Raw genomic sequence first — 17548 nt, forward strand, 5'->3', positions numbered from 1 at the left:
CCTCCTGGAGCCCTCGCTGGGATCCGGGAGGCAAATGGACCCTCATCGAGACTTCCAGGCAAGCTCGGCCATCTGGTCGCGTACAATGCTTTCCTATGGGGCGACCAGATGGCCGAGCTTGCCTGGAAGTCTCGAAGGGGGTCCATTTGCCTCCCGGATCCCAGCGAGGGCTCCAGGAGGTCGGGTACATTCGCGCCTAGGGTCCCCTCTGTCTGAAGGGACGTGCGCGACCAGATGGCCGAGGGGACAGGTGCGACCAGATGGCCGAGGGGGAAGGGGAAGCCCCGGACGGAGCCAGGGGCGGGGAGGCCGCCCTAGGGGCCCCCAGGGGCCGATGAACCCAGACGAGCCTGGGGAGGCTCCCCGGACACAACGGAACCCCGCCCCGGGCCTTTGGCAGTGCCGCAGGCCGGGGGACGGGGCCCGGGGCCGGAGACCCCGACCCGGGGCCCGGCCGGGCCCCTGGAACCAGCCGGAGCTCCTAGGCCCGCAGGCGCAGGGGAAGCCTCCCCGGGACCTCTGGACCCCGCCCCGGGCACCCTGCCACGCGGCAGGACCCCGGACGGAGCCCGGGGCGGGGAGGCCACCCTCCCCAGGGGCCAATGAACCCAGACAGGCCTGGGGAGGCTCCCCGGACACAACGGAACCCCGTCCCGGGCCTTTGGCAGTGCCGCAGGCCGGGGGACGGGGTCCGGGGCCGGAGACCCCGACCCGGGGCCCAGCCGGGCCCCTGGACCCAGCCGGGGCCCCCGGGACCGCAGGCGCAGGGGAAGCCTCTCCGGACCCCGTCCCGGGCACCCTGCCACGCGGCAGGACCCCGGACGGAGCCCGGGGCGGGGAGGCCACCCTCCCCCGGGCCCCCAGGGGCCAATGAACCCAGACAGGCCTGGGGAGGCTCCCCGGACAGAACGGAACCCCGTCCCGGGCCTTTGGCAGTGCCGCAGGCCGGGGGACGGGGTCCGGGGCCGGAGACCCCGACCCGGGGCCCGGCCGGGCCCCTGGACCCAGCCGGGAATCCCGGGACCGCAGGCGCAGGGGAAGCCTCCCCGGGCCCTCCGGACCCCGTCCCGGGCACCCTGCCGCGCGGCAGGACCTGGGACGGAGCCCGGGGCGAGGAGGCCGCCCTCCCCGGGGCCCCCAGGGGCCAATGAGCCCAGACAGGCCTGGGGAGGCTCCCCAAACACAACGGAACCCCGTCCCGGGCCTTAGGCAGTGCCGCAGGCCGGGGGACGGGGCCGGAGACCCCGACCCGGGGCCCGGCCGGGCCTCTGGACCCAGCCGGGGCTCCCGGGACAGCAGGTGCAGGGGAAGCCTCCCCGGGCCCTCCGGACCCCGTCCCGGGCACCCTGCCGCGCGGCAGGACCCGGGACGGAGCCCGGGGCGGGGAGGCCGCCCTCCCCGGGGCCCCCAGGGGCCAATGAGCCCAGACGGGCCTGGGGAGGCTCCCCGGACACAACGGAACCCCGTCCCAGGCCTTTGGCAGTGCCGCAGGCTGGGGGGCGGGGCCCAGGGCCGGAGACCCCGACCCGGGGCCCGGCCGGGACCCTGGACCCAGCCGGGGCTCCCGGGACCGCAGGCGCAGGGGAAGCCTCCCCGGGCCCTCCGGACCCCGTCCCGGGCACCCTGCCGCGCGGCAGGACCCGGGACGGAGCCCGGGGCGGGGAGGCCGCCCTCCCCGGGGCCCCCAGGGGCCAATGAACCCAGACAGGCCTGGGGAGGCTCCCCGGACACAACGGAACCCCGTCCCAGGCCTTTGGCAGTGCCGCAGGCCGGGGGACGGGGCCCAGGGCCTGAGACCCCGACCCGGGGCCCGGCCGGGCCCCTGGACCCAGCTGGGGCTCCCGGGCCTGCAGGCGCAGGGGAAGCCTCCCCGGGCCCTCCGGAGCCCGCCCCGGGCACCCTGCCGCGTGGCAGGACCCCAGACGGAGCCCGGGGTGGGGAGGCCGCCCTCCCCGGGGCCCCCAGGGGCCAATGAACCCAGACAGGCCTGGGGAGGCTCCCCGGACACAACGGAACCCCGTCCCAGGCCTTTGGCAGTGCCGCAGGCCGGGGGACGGGGCCCAGGGCCGTAGACCCCGACCCGGGGCCCGGCCGGGCCCCTGGACCCAGCCGGGGCTCCCAGGCCCGCAGGCGCAGGGGAAGCCTCCCCGGGCCCTCCGGAGCCCGCCCCGGGCACCCTGCCACGTGGCAGGACCCGGGACGGAGCCCGGGGCGGGGAGGCCGCCCTCCCCGGGGCCCCCAGGGGCCAATGAACCCAGACATGCCTGGGGAGGCTCCCCGGACACAACGGAACCCCGTCCCAGGCATTTGGCAGTGCCGCAGGCCGGGGTATGGGCCCGGGGCCCGGCTGGGCCCCTGGAGCCAGCCGGGGCTCCCAGGCCCGCAGGCGCAGGGGAAGCCTCCCCGGACCATCCGGACCCCTTGTCCAGGGCACCCTGCCACGCGGCAGTCCCCGGGACAGGACCGGGGCAGCATCCGGGCCCGTCCTGCTGCCAGCTGAGGACCGAGAGGGGTCCCAGAGTACCCTGTCCCTAGTAATCCGGAGGAAGGCTACATAGCGGTAGGGCTCCCGCCTTAAACATGGGCTCGGTGGGCTCTCTGCTTCCCGGGGGCTGGGGGACAGCGGCTGGGACTCAGGCACGGGGAACACCGACGGAGCTCTCGGGCCCAGGAGCCCCGGGGGTAGGACTGCCCGGGACCCGTGGAGCCCGACCCTAGGCACTTTGCCACGCCGCAGGCCGGAGGAGAGAAGTCTGGGAGGATGTTGCCCGGGCGTAGCCCATCTGGTCCCCGGCAAAGAACCGCCAGCCCCGGAGGGGTCTTCCGGCATACCCTGCCCATACTAATCCGGAGGAAGGCTACCCACCTTTCTTGTAACCCTCGCGCTCCGAGTGACGGAGGGGACCCTAGGCGCGGATGCGCCCGGCCTCCTGGAGCCCTGGCTGGGATCCGCGAGGCGGATGGACCCTCATCGGGACTTCCAGGCTGGTTCGGCCATCTGGTCGCCCTATTGGAAAGCATTGCGCGCGACCAGATGGCCGAGGGGAGAGGTGCAACCAGATGGACGGGACTGACAGGACTCCCATCTGTCCAACCCCGAGCCTTTGCGCTAGGGTTCCCGCCTGCCCACGCAGGGCTCCGTGGCTGCAGGGCTCCGTGGCTGCAGGGCTCCAGGGCTGCAGGGCTCTGGGCCTGCAGGGCTCCGGGGCTGCAGGGCTCCGGGCCTGCAGGGCTCCGGGCCTGCAGGGCTCCGGGCCTGCAGGGCTCCGGGCCTGCAGGGCTCCGGGCCTGCAGGGCTCCGGGGCTGCAGGGCTCCGGGCCTGCAGGGCTCCGGGCCTGCAGGGCTCCAGGGCTCAGGGCTGCAGGGCTTTGGGGCTGCAGGCCTCGGTGGCTGCAGGGCTCCGGGGCTGCAGGGCTCTGGGCCTGCAGGGCTCCGGGGCTGCAGGGCTCCGGGCCGCCTGCAGGGCTCCGGGCCGGCAGGGCTCCGGGCCTGCAGGGCTCCGGGCCTGCAGGGCTCCGGGCCTGCAGCGCTCCGGGCCTGCAGGGCTCCGGGCCTGCAGGGCTCCAGGGCTCCGGGCTGAAGGGCTCCAGGGCTGCAGGGCTTTGGGGCTGCAGGCCTCGGTGGACGCCCGGGGGACCCATGGAGCCCGTCCTGGGCACTTTGCCTCGCCGCGGGCTGGAGGAGGAAGCACCCGACGCCCCGGGGAAGTGACGTCCGGGCTTGGCCCATCTGGTCCCCGCCTGAGAACCACAAACCCCAGGAGGGGTGTCCCGGCATACCCTGCCCATACTAATCCGGAGGAAGGCTACCCACCTTTCTTGTAACCCTCGCGCTCCGAGTGACGGAGGGGACCCTAGGCGCGGATGCGCCCGGCCTCCTGGAGCCCTGGCTGGGATCCGCGAGGCGGATGGACCCTCATCGAGACTTCCAGGCTGGCCCGGCCATCTGGTCGCCCTATTGGAAAGCATTGCGCGCGACCAGATGGCCGAGGGGAGAGGTGCAACCAGATGGACGGGACTGACAGGACTCCCATCTGTTCAACCCCGAGCCTTCGCGCTAGGGTTCCCGCCTGCCCACGCAGGGCTCCGTGGCTGCAGGGCTCCGTGGCTGCAGGGCTTCAGGGCTGCAGGGCTCCAGGGCCTGCAGGGCTCTGGGGCTGCAGGGCTCCGGGCCTGCAGGGCTCCGGGCCTGCAGGGCTCCGGGCCTGCAGGGCTCCGGGGCTGCAGGGCTCCGGGCCTGCAGGGCTCCGGGCCTGCAGGGCTCCAGGGCTCAGGGCTGAAGGGCTCCAGGGCTGCAGGGCTTTGGGGCTGCAGGCCTCGGTGGCTGCAGGGCTCCGGGGCTGCAGGGCTCCGGGCCTGCAGGGCTCCGGGGCTGCAGGGCTCCGGGCCGCCTGCAGGGCTCCGGGCCTGCAGGGCTCCGGGCCTGCAGCGCTCCGGGCCTGCAGGGCTCCAGGGCTCCGGGCTGAAGGGCTCCAGGGCTGCAGGGCTTTGGGGCTGCAGGCCTCGGTGGACGCCCGGGGGACCCATGGAGCCCGTCCTGGGCACTTTGCCTCGCCGCGGGCTGGAAGAGGAAGCACCCGACGCCCCGGGGAAGTGACGTCTGGGCTTGGCCCATCTGGTCCCCGCCTGAGAACCACAAACCCCAGGAGGGGTGTCCCGGCATACCCTGCCCCTACTAATCCGGAGGAAGGCTACCCACCTTTCTTGTAACCCTCGCGCTCCGAGTGACGGAGGGGACCCTAGGCGCGGATGCGCCCGGCCTCCTGGAGCCCTGGCTGGGATCCGCGAGGCGGATGGACCCTCATCGGGACTTCCAGGCTGGCCCGGCCATCTGGTCGCCCTATTGGAAAGCATTGCGCGCGACCAGATGGCCGAGGGGAGAGGTGCAACCAGATGGACGGGACTGACAGGACTCCCATCTGTCCAACCCCGAGCCTTCGCGCTAGGGTTCCCGCCTGCCCACGCAGGGCTCCGTGGCTGCAGGGCTCCGGGGCTGCAGGGCTCCGGGGCTGCAGGGCTCCAGGGCCGCAGGGCTCTGGGCCTGCAGGGCTCCGGGGCTGCAGGGCTCTGGGCCTGCAGGGCTCCGGGCCTGCAGGGCTCCGGGCTTGCAGGGCTCCGGGCCTGCAGGGCTCCAGGGCTCCGGGCTGAAGGGCTCCAGGGCTGCAGGGCTTTGGGGCTGCAGGCCTCGGTGGCTGCAGGGCTCCGGGGCTGCAGGGCCCCGGGCCTGCAGGGCTCCGGGGCTGCAGGGCTCCGGGCCGCCTGCAGGGCTCCGGGCCTGCAGGGCTCCGGGCCTGCAGGGCTCCGGGCTGAAGGGCTCCAGGGCTGCAGGGCTTTGGGGCTGCAGGCCTCGGTGGACGCCCGGGGGACCCATGGAGCCCGTCCTGGGCACTTTGCCTCGCCGCGGGCTGGAAGAGGAAGCACCCGACGCCCCGGGGAAGTGACGTCTGGGCTTGGCCCATCTGGTCCCCGCCTGAGAACCACAAACCCCAGGAGGGGTGTCCCGGCATACCCTGCCCCTACTAATCCGGAGGAAGGCTACCCACCTTTCTTGTAACCCTCGCGCTCCGAGTGACGGAGGGGACCCTAGGCGCGGATGCGCCCGGCCTCCTGGAGCCCTGGCTGGGATCCGGGAGGCGGATGGACCCACATCGGGACTTCCAGGCTGGCCCGGCCATCTGGTCGCCCTATTGGAAAGCATTGCGCGCGACCAGATGGCCGAGGGGAGAGGTGCAACCAGATGGACGGGACTGACAGGACTCCCATCTGTCCAACCCCGAGCCTTCGCGCTAGGGTTCCCGCCTGCCCACGCAGGGCTCCGTGGCTGCAGGGCTCCGGGGCTGCAGGGCTCCGGGGCTGCAGGGCTCCAGGGCTGCAGGGCTCTGGGCCTGCAGGGCTCCGGGGCTGCAGGGCTCTGGGCCTGCAGGGCTCCGGGCCTGCAGGGCTCCGGGCTTGCAGGGCTCCGGGCCTGCAGGGCTCCAGGGCTCCGGGCTGAAGGGCTCCAGGGCTGCAGGGCTTTGGGGCTGCAGGCCTCGGTGGCTGCAGGGCTCCGGGGCTGCAGGGCCCCGGGCCTGCAGGGCTCCGGGGCTGCAGGGCTCCGGGCCGCCTGCAGGGCTCCGGGCCTGCAGGGCTCCGGGCCTGCAGGGCTCCGGGCTGAAGGGCTCCAGGGCTGCAGGGCTTTGGGGCTGCAGGCCTCGGTGGACGCCCGGGGGACCCATGGAGCCCGTCCTGGGCACTTTGCCTCGCCGCGGGCTGGAGGAGGAAGCACCCGACGCCCCGGGGAAGTGACGTCCGGGCTTGGCCCATCTGGTCCCCGCCTGAGAACCGCAATCCCCAGGAGGGGTGTCCCGGCATACCCTGCCCCTACTAATCCGGAGGAAGGCTACCCACCTTTCGTGTAACCCTCGCGCTCCGAGTGACGGAGGGGACCCTAGGCGCGGATGCGCCCGGCCTCCTGGAGCCCTGGCTGGGATCCGCGAGGCGGATGGACCCTCATCGGGACTTCCAGGCTGGCCCGGCCATCTGGTCGCCCTATTGGAAAGCATTGCGCGCGACCAGATGGCCGAGGGAAAGGTGCGACCAGATGGCCGGGACCGAAAGAACTCCCAGCTGCCCACACCGAGCCATAGCGGTAGGGCTCCTGCCTGCCCTTGCAGGGCTCCGGGGCTCTGCACCAGGGTCCCTTGTCCCGGGCAGATGGACACTTGGCAGGCCGCAGGACGTGGGATCCCAGGCCCTGACCAAACATCAGGAGGCCCGGGGCCGGTCCCTGCTTCTCAACGCAGCCAGGCCGGGGAGATAGGGGAGCCTGCCCAAGCACGAGGGACCCCAGTCCCGGGCACACGGTCCCTCAGGTTGTGCGCTCGTTTTCAACAATTTTTTTTTCAAAATTCCGCGAAGAGGATTTCCGCAAATTCCGCCCAGCCCTAGTCACAACAACAGGTGATGTCCTTCTTCAGTATCCCACAGGTCCAGTAATGTTCTGAAAAAGGTACCCTGGGGTGCCACATTTATGCCTGGCACTAGCCTGTGGTGGTGGGGGGTCAATCTTCCCCTCTGAGACCAATAGGGAAACATTTCTCAGGGGTAGCTCTACCCACTTTTGCAGCAGGTCCTGTATGCCTTACTGCAAACAATCCTACAGTCCTAAAATTAAGATGGCAGAGCCTTTTCCCCCTGTGCAGAGCACTTATGACCACCGTAGTTGTGTGGCCTGGGAAATGAGCAAACCCTCCCCTGTGGTAGCTAAACACTGACAGTGAGAAACTCCTTTCCCACTGAGATTGGTACCTGGCTGGCTAGAAGGGTGTTAGAGGGGACAGACCTATGTGTGAGCTACGTCTGCCTGTGACAGGGCAGGCCACTGTGAAAATAATTATGTTACCGGGCACTACCTAGAAGGCCATCCTGTCAAGGGAGCAGGACACCTCTCCACACCCAAGCCTTTTGTCTCCGCTTTGGGAGCTACTTCATTCATAATCAAGGAGCCATTCAGCTCCTGAGTGACAGACACTCATGCAAAACAGGCCTCTAGAAGCTATAGGCAGGCTAAGGTAAGTTTTCAAAAGCACTTTTTGTAAAAAAGTTCGTACAAATCTGAATTTACCAATGAATTCCATCTGTAATCAATCATTTCAAAAGTCCAAGAAGTAAACTTTTATCTGGTTCCTAGGTGGAGATAGCATTATTTAATTTAACATTATCTCCCAATGCTTTCATGTTGTACAGCTGACCCTGCTATAGCGAAAATAGCTTTTTATGCCTTTTTAATTAATCAAAGGGCATGTGTTACTTTAACCTTTTACATGTTCTACTCTTGAATACTAATACTATTATGAATTAAGAAGGGCACTCCCTACATAATAGGAAAATATTGAATGTTTAAGGTAAACTAAATATTAGGTGTGCGTCTGAGTCCGGCACGCTGTCTAAACGTGCCTAGAACAATATAAACTTAATAAAAGTTATGGAAAACCTGCCCTCTGAGCACCATAACCTGATAGCTATTGCCAAATGCACATTTCATATGATTCTCTTACAAATTCATCTGATTAAACCATGTATGTAAAAGCAAAAACAAGACTGAATAAAACTAATATCAAAGTTTACAATACAAATCAATCATTTATTCTGTTGAAGTCACAGAAGATAACTTGATTGTAGTCAAAATCATAGTAATCAGTTCATGAAGTTTTCATTTTGATGACGCCCAATGCATTTCGGGCCCCTGTGGCCCTTCTTCAGGGTGAAAAATTCTGCAAACAATATGAACAGTATATGTGTTTAAGTGTACAGGGAAACACATTATCAAAACCTAAAGACATCAAAATATTTTAGCATATTCAAAGACTGATAAATAACATCATGGTTTATTCGGATGAGTTTGTAAGAGAATCATATGAAATGTGCATTTGGCAATAGCTATCGGGTTATGGTGCTCGGAGGGCAAGTTTTCCATAACTTGTATTAAGTTTATACTACTCTTGAATATCACACACCCTGCCTTATAGACACTTAATACTAACTTAGGTGTGGCTTATTAATATTTAACAGTAGGGTTTAGGTCTGTCAAAATGGGTTATTTTGACAAGTCGAATTTGCTGTCGGTGTACTGGTGGCAGGCCTGCAGTCATGTTTTACATTATTACTTTAGTGGTGGCACAATATGTTCTTCAGTCTGCTGGGTTTTCATCTTTTTTTTTTTTTGCACAGCAACAATCCAAATTATTTATACATAGAACAAACACACATCTGAGATGTACATATTAATCATTGAAATTACTACTACGATAGTATAATAAGAAGGAAATAACTTTAAACATTACAATTTCTCCTTCCAACTCGAAATAGGTTTTCAAATACGTTTCCCCAAGTATTTTCCGCTTTTTGCCCTTCCTCGCATAAATCCCCTTCTTAAGATTATACACAGAAAGCAGCCTAGCAAGCCATTGTTGAAAGGTTGGAGATGCTTTATCTAACCGTGCTGTTGCAATACACATTCGTAAAACCGACATGGCCATAAATAAAAAGTAATGGGAAGGGCATTTCTCATCATCACCGCTTACCCCAAGTATAATACAAGTTGGTGTGAGAGAAATCCTAATTCCTAAAGTTCCATCCAGAAAGGATTCAATAGCTCTATGTAGTAACTAGCTGAGGGCAGGATGCGAAAATGTAAATTATTTCTGCCTCTGAGCTATCACACCGGGGACACGTAATGCCTGCGGTTCCCCCCCCACTGAGCTATCCTTGCAGGTGTATGATACAGAGAGTAAATCATTTTATATTGCTGGGCCTGTAGCCCTGCAGAACATAGAATGGTCTGTCCCAACTCTAAAGAATCTTGGAAGCAGTCTTGATCTACCCCAAGCTTATCTGTCCACTTATTCCCATATTTTCCCAAGTCATCGCCCTTCATAGCAGAAAGCTCCGAGTAGAACCTTCGAATAGTACAGTCTGCACCACCCTCAATAACGTCCAATGTCTTATTTTTACCAAGCCCGGCGGTGCCTCCCTGTTTATTGGCAAAAAAGCTCCGGACTTGTAGATATTTAAAGAAATTCTTTGTAAAAGAAACAATTGATGGACGGAATGCTGGACAATGCAAACATTCACCCCCAGTCACAAAGATCTGGGTTTAATCCATCATTCTTTTGCTCACCACACCACCCCAGTTTGGACCCAGCCATATGCAAATCAGTCTTGACCCTTTTCCTTGTGGGAACAGTCCAGCCCGAACTGCCAAGCCAGGTCCTCCCTGGACCGGAAACAAGCATCCTGGGACCGGTTTCAGGGCATTACCCTTCTTCAGCCAGGCTATCTTGAATCCAGTGGTGTAGTGAGCACGGGACCCACGTCTGGGCATACCCTTCCCACTTCCCAGTCCAGTCCGTACTGCCAAGCCAGGTCCTCCCTGGCCCGGAAACAAGGATCCTGGGAACGGCATGGTGAGCAAAAAAACGATGGATTTAGGCCCAGATCTCTGTACTGGGGTGAATGTATGACATTGTTCTGCATTCTGTCCATCAACTGTTGTTTTTGTATTTGTCACCTGAGTGGAAAGGGTATGCCCAGACGTGGGTCACGTGCTCTCCATGCCAATGAAATCGAGCTATCCTGGCTGAAGAGGGGTGAAACCCCGAAACCGGTCCTAGGATGCTTGTTTCCAGTCCAGGGAGGACCTGGCTTGGCAGTTCAGGCTGGACTGTTCCCATGAGGCACAGGGTCAAGACTGATTTGCATATGGCTGGGTTCAAACTGGAACGGCATGGGGAGCAAAAAAACAATGGATTTAGGCCCAGATCTCTGTACTGGGGTGAATGTATGACATTGTTCTGCATTCTGTCCATCAACTGTTGTTTTTGAAGAAATTCTTTCTATCTATACCGTAAACGTCCTGTATATCAGAGAACTGAAGAACTCCATTAGACCCCATCAGGTGTCCGAATTCCCCGTCGTCCTCATTCGGCCATAACAGAATCTGCAAATATTTCCCCCGGGAGGGATACATTCCTGACCAACTGAGTATATGCATTAAACCTACCAAGTCCATATTTTTTACAAAATGACGCCCAGATTTTATAGGCTGCCATCAATGTCTTGAATCTGGTTCTTTTAAAATAGCTGGGATCAGTATATTTAAGGAAGCAGTTCTCTGCCTCCTCACCGATGAGTATAGCATATATGTCAATAGAGCCTAATTTAACCTGTGGATCTGACGCGTCCCCTCCTAGCAGCCCAGACATATACTGAAGGGCTGCTGCCCAATAATACATCTTAAAATCAGGAACCGCCCAACCTCCCCTAGCCCTAGGAAGAGTCATAAAAAGGAGGGCCCTCCTGGTTTTCCTGTGTGCCCAAATAAATGCTCCAGCGCCAAAAACCATTTAGCCTCAAATATCAGTGGTATTGCCCTAGATAGATAGAGGAACTTGGGCAAAATAATCATTTTGACTACATTGGAGCGCCCTACTAAGAAAAGGTGGAGGTTGTGCATTCCGTCCAGGACTTTTTTGGCTTTAATTATTATGGGTTTAATATTCCTATCAGCAGTCTTATCCAGATCTGCCGAGATACTAATCCCTAAATATACAGCAGAATCAACAACTCGTACGTCTTTACAGACTGCCCCATTATTCTTAATTATCTGGGTCTTAGGGCCATTTAACGCGTAGCCTGAAACCTGACCAAATACCAGGGCTTCTGATTCCACCTCGACTATAGCGCTAGCGGGTAAAGGGGTCACTATAGCCACGTCATCTGCGTATGCCAGAGTTTTAAAATCTTGACCTTGGGCCTTTATCGAAGGAATTTTATCGTTTGCTTCCAATTTACGAATCAGTGGGTCAATACATACCGCGAATAAAGGCTAATTGAGCCTGTAGTACTGTGTCTACTAAATCAAGATGGATTACCTCCTGCAAAACTTTATAAAATTCAATGGGGACCTGATTGGCTCCCGCGGCTTTACCCGATGGGAGACTATTTAATGCTGCGAAAATCTCTTCGGGAGTCAAAGGTGCATCAAGTGCCTCCCTATCCCCTTCAGAAAGTAGAGGAGCAGAAATATCCCTAAGATACCCTTGGATAGCTGTAAGGTCCCTTGGCTGATCCTCGCTATATAACCCAGCGTAAAACTGTCTAAAAACCTCTCGGATCCCATCAGGGTCAATAACTGTACCCCCCTTACCATCCGAAATCTCCTTAACTTCTCTAGAGGCCGCTTTCTGCCTTGTGCGGAACGCCAGAGTATGCCCAACACGCTCACTCAGTTCATGACATTGCTCCTTTTTGTATTAAAAAAGTAGCAGTCGCCTTACTAGCAATGCTCTCCACTGCTTCCGCCTTTGCACATACAACTTTAAGGAGCGCCTGATCCAGGGGGACCCTGGAGAGAATTGCTAAATTCAGTTCCACCTCTGCGTCAGTAACTGTTTTAGCCAGCTTTTTTGCTCTTAACTCCTCCTGCTTTTGTTTATATGAGCTAAAACTCAGCGTCTCCCCGCGGACGCCCGCCTTAAAAGCATCCCAAGTTACCCCTGAAGAAGAGCTACCTCTATTAATCTCCCAGTAGGTAACTATCCAATCCTTCATATGTTTAAGATAGCTTTCATCTTTAAGTAATCCTCTTTCAAAAGTACATATCCGCTCCCGCCTAACTGCTCTTGTAAATTTTAATGTTAACACCAGCGGATTATGGTCAGAAATAATCCGAGGCAATTTCACAATCTGACTTCTTGACAACAAGGAATTTGATATAAAAAAAGAATCCAATCTGACACAGACCTTATGTGGGGCAGAATAGTAGGTACTACCAGAATCAAAGGGCTTCAAACGTGCTCACACATCTGTTAAGGAGTTGTGCAGAGCCAGATTAACTATTGCTTGACATGGTTTTTTTTGCCACCGACATAGCAATGTCCCACTTCTGTACCTATCCCCCCTAGACCATTTATATTAAAATCTCCGCATAGGAAAACCGGCTCAGGCCATGAAGCTAGCTCTAAGTCTAAAAACTCAAATATATCCGGATCATCCTCAGTAGATCCATATACCGATCCTATAGTAACCACTTGATTGTTTATTATGCATTCCAGGAGGACCCATCTACCCCATTGATCTTCCTTCTTTCTTTTGACTAGAACATCATTTCTTTTAGACCGGATGGCAACCCCTCTAGTCTTAGCCCCCTGTTTCGTATAAGTAAGTAAAAAAAAAACCAGTTGCTCCAGTAAATAGCCCCTTGACCCCTCTACATGCGTCTCATGTAGGCAAACGAAATCCAGTCACATGGATCTCAAAATGGCCGTGACCGTTGCTTTTCAGATGATCATTCAGCCCACACACATTAACCAAAGCAATCTGCACACTCATTAAAATACATCAAATACCTGTCCCATCCAATTGACCAGTGAATCAATACGCAAATTCCTCTTCCCCCGTCCTGAACTCCTTCTTTCCCCATTCTTGCCACACCTCGTGTGTCCACCCAACCATCTCAGATGCCATGCTGTGCTATACCATATGAACCTCCAATCCTCTCCGAACCCCCCCCAAGTCTAGGACCCCTCCCCCATCCCCCCCCACACAGGCAAATAGGTCACTCATGACCTATGTGTGACAGCTTAGACTGTGGCAAATCGCCCCCCCCCTTCCTAGATCTCAAATATAAAAAAAAAAAATCCCCCCTAACTATGCATAATCCCAGCCAAGGCCCCTCCCTTATCTCCCCTTCTGCCCCTTCAGCTCTACCAAAAATTGTTGGGCCTTAACTTCGGAAAAAAACATTCTGACTTGCCCTTTCGCTATAACTTTAAGCTGTGCTGGATACAATAAATAGGCCTCACACCCAAGACCCTGAAAGGGAGCAATCAACTGTCTTAGCCTCCACCTTCTTTCCACAGTAACGTGGCAAAAGTCCAGACGGGCAAAGAATGTAACACCGTCAAATGTGCGCCTAGACTCCGGCTTTGCCTTATCCATAATTTCTTGCATAATAAGGTAATTACCAATATAGACAAGGATTGCCCTAGGTCTTTCAGCTTGAGACGCCCCATCGACTTTCCTTTGGGTCAGAGGAAACCGGTGAGCTCTTTGCACCTCATTCTCCCAGTTCCAAGAAGGTATCTCGGGAAAGGCTCCCTTCAGCAAATTGATGACAAACAACCTGACGTCTTGACCTTCAACCCCCTCAGCGACCCCCAGCAGCCTTATGTTGTTCCGCCTCTGGCGGTTCTCAAAATCCTCCAACTTCCTTTGAACGTCCCCGACCGCCTTCTCTTGTGCCTCCTTAAATGTCTGCCACCTACTAACATCATCTTCCAATCTTCCTGTTCTTTCTTCCACATGGGCGACCCTATCTGCCATGTCTTCGTACAGTTTGTTCATCTTTCTCAGAGAGCCCTGTATCTTCTTTGTTGCCTGCTTTGCTCTCCGACTCTCTGTCCTAGCCTCTACCTGCATATGCTTAGGGTAGTGTAGAGGGGATCCATTGAAGGAGCCTGAGGTGGGCTGCCTAAATTATTGTGCCCCGCCTGCGTGTTTGTGCCGCCACCATCTTGATATAACTGTGATGTGGGTGAGTAATCCCAAAGAAGTTTCCTGGCGGCCCCAGTGTTTGATGGACTAACTGGCAGTTTGGATTTTGATTTAGACCTCCTCTTATGCTGAGAACCCCTATGGGCCGCAGGCGCCTTCTGCACAGATGAGCTCACCACTGAGTCTGAGTCACTAGATAGGCTTCCTTCACTCGAAAGAAAGGAATCCGAGTCATTATTGAGGGAGAAGAAACAATCCCCATCAGGTGAGCCAGTAATTCCCTTATCTTGAGTTAGCCCATGTGACTTCCTTGAGATTGCCACATCTACGGCTGCTGGAGAGGTTACTGAGGGGGTCAGTGCTCGGCTACTCAAATTACCACTCATTGGGGCCTTCTCCCCCCCCCCTCCCGCTGCTCCCCCAGCAATCTCGAGCTCAGCACTCCCGACATCATTCACCACCTCGTTCATGTTCATGTTCGTAGCACCAACAGCGGCACTTCCTACCTCAATAGTCTGTGTGTCCTGAGCACTGCCTGTTAGCTCTGTGAGCTTAGTACTCGGCTCCCTTTGACTGTGGACAGCCCGAGGGAGTGAGTGCAACATTGTATCCTCGCGTTGCCCAGTTACCAAACTTTCAGCGTCCTCGAGCACAGCGACTCCAGCTCCAGCTTCCGTGGTCTTCGCCGACCTCTCAGTAAAAGACTCAATCAAGATTGGCTGCCGCAGTGTGGTTTCCTTGGATTTGCCCGCATCCCTTCCAGTTTTAGCCGCAGCGGCTTTCTGAATTGCGCTGGCAGAGTCTTTATTGCCGCCAGTCATGACCATCCCGCTGCAGCCGTTGCCCTGCGATTCATCCAGCTTTTTAGTGATCACCCTGCGAGGCTGTCCTGTGCCACGCTGAGACGAGACCAGGGCCGTTGCGTCCTTCAGCGTTTCTTTAATTCCGCCTGCATCCTTCTGGTCTTTCTGGTTATTCTGTTCCTTCAGTTGTTTGGGACCCCTTGGCGCCATACTACACTTAGCTCTCCACCGCTGTAGCAGCCCTGATATACTGCACAAAAATCACCAGCGGAGCAAATGAATGAGGAAACCACTGCCATAGATCGAATTCCTGTGCCCGAGCAGATAAATGATGATTTATCCGGATAGGGACCAACAGCATTCTTTACATCACCATCAGAACGTAGAAAGGGGGGCAAGAGATCTGCGACTTCTCGCTACAGCCGGTCAGCGGCCATCTTGCCCTTCGTCATGTTCTTCAGTCTGCTAATGGCACTTAACTTACAGGCCCTGATTACACTTTGTAGCATAACTAGGGACTTATAGGTAAGTTAAATATGCCAGTCAGGAATGTAGCTAATTCAACATTTTCTAGGGTTCATGGAATGTGCACTGGGCTGAATGCTGTTCTGCTCTCCGACCACCAGCCCACTGCATTCTTTACCCTATCCTTGCATTGAGTTCCCATTGCAATTAAGTTAGTTAAAAGGTGGGGCGTCGCTGAGAATACACATTTTTCTGCATAGGGGTAGATGATAAGTACTGCGTGCAAGGTTACCCTACGAAGACTGTGTACTTTAATCTCTGTGGCCAGTCTGTCCACACGCAAACATCGATGGATCATTGGTAGTCTTTTTCGGTAGTCATTTTTTGTTTCCAGTGGAGAGGATCTTGCTCTGTTGTTTGCAAGACTGCATCAGCACTAAAGGACGTCCGCGCCTGCTATGCACTAGTGCATCTGGCCACATACGCAACTTGGTACTTTGGTGGTTGCATAAAAAGATTGAAATCATTTTTTGCATACTGTAAAATATACTGTTTTGTAACCATCTTCTGTTTATATTTTTATGCGTCTTCTATTTCACGGTCTTCACATTCTTTTCAGGTGTCACTAGGTTGGATCACAAGCATGATCACAAGCACGTATGTGCACACACTTATTTGGCTTACACTCCCATGATATATATTAATCTATAAATACAGACCGCTGTAAGTATTCAAAGAACATCCTGTTTGTCTCCCTTTTTTCAGTGCTGTTGTAATTTATATGTTTTGCTTTATAAATCTGTCTATTGAAATATGACCTGTCCTGAAAGAAAATCATTACACACTAATGGGGATTTCCCAGAAGGCGTTTGCGTACCTGGGAATAAATTCAGTTAAAGCAACAATTGGTCCCGGCGTATCTTACTGTTATGCCAACATAAAGGTGAAATGGAATGAGAAGGATTCAATCCAAACTGTCATTCAACAAGTTGCACCGTAGAAGGAGTTATAACGTAGAGAGAAGGACCAAAGACAACATTATTTGATAGAAAAAATCTTTGTTTTATAGAATCTATATAAATATGTCATATTCAATAAGTCATTTTGACAGTAGAAGGTTGTCATATCGAACTGCAACAATCTCAAGTCCGGAATATAAATGTCCACTATATTAACCCCTTGGCTGCGGCGGGAATTCCGCCGCAGCGCTGGGGGGGGGGTTTGGGGGCAGCGCGGTGGCGCTGTGCTCATGACGGAGCCACTCCGTCATGAGCCACGGTTGAGCTGTGCTCATGACGGAGTGGTTCCGTCATGACTCCGCCCACTGCGCTAATCGCCCGCACAGGCGGGGAATCAGCGCAGCGTGGGCGGAGCGGCGGCCAACGGCCGCAGCATGACGGAACCACTCCGTCATGAGCACACGGCACCCGTGGCTCATGACGGAGTGGTTCCGTCATGAGCGCTGAAGGGGTTAACCGGGTAAGCACGTAGAGACCAGTGTTGATTTACTGTTTTTGACTGCACATCTACCTATCTTGACAATATTGGTATTGTCTAGTTATTTAGATATGGAGTTAAGAATAGTAAATCTACTTTTGACTGTATTCTTACGTGGACCATATAGTGGTGGCTGATATTGTGATGTCGAGATTGCTGCAGGTCAATTAAACAAAAAACCTTGAGATTGTGACTCGACCCCGCGTGTGGTCTAAATTTCAAGGGGATGATGGACAGAGCGCTGAAACTTTTCAGACACTCAACCCCCAGTCACAGATCTGAGTTGAATCCATCATTGTTCTTTAGCTCACTTTCGCCACCCCAGTTCAGACCCAGCCATATGCTGGGGGTGAGTGTCTGAAACGTTTCAGCGCTCCGTCCATCATCTCCTTGTGTTTGCTTGGTTCGCCCTAAGTTAGCAGGGTATGCCCAGACGTGGGTTCCTTGCTCACTTTGCCACTGGATTCAAGCTAGCCTGGCTGATGAGGGGTTTTACCCTGAAACCCGTCCCAGGATGCTTGTTTCCGCTCCAGGGAGGACCTGGCCTGGCAGTTCGGCTGGACTGTTCCCATGAGGCACAGGGTCAAGACTGATTTGCATATGTCTTGGTCCCAACTGGGCTGGGGAAGTGAGCTGAAGAATGATGATGGATTCAACCCAGATCTGTGACTGCGGGTGAGTGTCTGAAAAGTTTCAGCACACTGTCCACCATCTCCTTGTGTTTGAGTAGCAATTCATGAACCAGTTGG

This window comes from Triturus cristatus, chromosome 12, assembly GCF_964204655.1.
Source record: "Triturus cristatus chromosome 12, aTriCri1.1, whole genome shotgun sequence".
Classification (NCBI taxonomy): Eukaryota; Metazoa; Chordata; class Amphibia; order Caudata; family Salamandridae; genus Triturus; species Triturus cristatus.